The following is a 795-nucleotide window of genomic DNA, read 5'->3' as shown; positions in this document are numbered from 1 at the left end:
AGAATACAGAGATTTCACTGTAATCATGTTTGATATTGATGTTAAGAAAAAAGTCATGTTAGAACAAAATGTAGTTAATCTGAGCTGCAGTTTGTATCTCTGTTGCTTGATGGTTTATGATGAATTGGCAAAGTTTCTGTTGCACATTTACTGATTACTGAGGTAATTAAGCCATTTGATTCAGGTGTTTTGTACCGGTGGTACATCTAAAAACTGCAGGACAGCGGCCCTTCAGGACTGGAGTTTGACACCCCTGCCTTAAATCCACAACAATCCCAGTTTAGACTTTGAGCAACTTGGTAAAACTGTATTGTGTAACATTAAATCATGCTTGGCTGCAACTGTATCGATGGTAGCTCTTCTTCTATTCAGTGTTTGTAGCTTCTGTTAGCTTCTTGGTGCAGCTCCGTTCTACTGCTAGTAGCTTCACCGCATCACTTCAGCGTTACACCGGCTGATGATGGTGCTGTGATTCACTTTGCCTGGTATTTTGTACATATGTTTTTGCAGTTCTGTGATCATGTTAAGCAGCAACTTAAATTAAAAAGTGTTTTATTTCCGTTTGAAAGCTGACCGCTTCCATGGAAGGACAACAGAAAATCGCTCTTATAAACATGTAATTCCTAAAWTCACGATACCCTCACTGTGTATCCCTCTGAAAAATGAACCCATTTAAATAAAGACATAAATAAATCCCTCCATGGTGATGCCACGATAGAGAGCGTTCATTTTATAGCGTTAACACGGAGCTGTAAGTGGTCCGGTATGAAACGGGGTGATAGAACAACACAGCAC

Source organism: Poecilia reticulata, linkage group LG21 (assembly GCF_000633615.1).
Source record: "Poecilia reticulata strain Guanapo linkage group LG21, Guppy_female_1.0+MT, whole genome shotgun sequence".
Taxonomy (NCBI): Eukaryota; Metazoa; Chordata; class Actinopteri; order Cyprinodontiformes; family Poeciliidae; genus Poecilia; species Poecilia reticulata.
The sequence above is the reverse complement of the archived record's forward strand: the minus strand, read 5'-3'. Positions refer to the sequence as shown.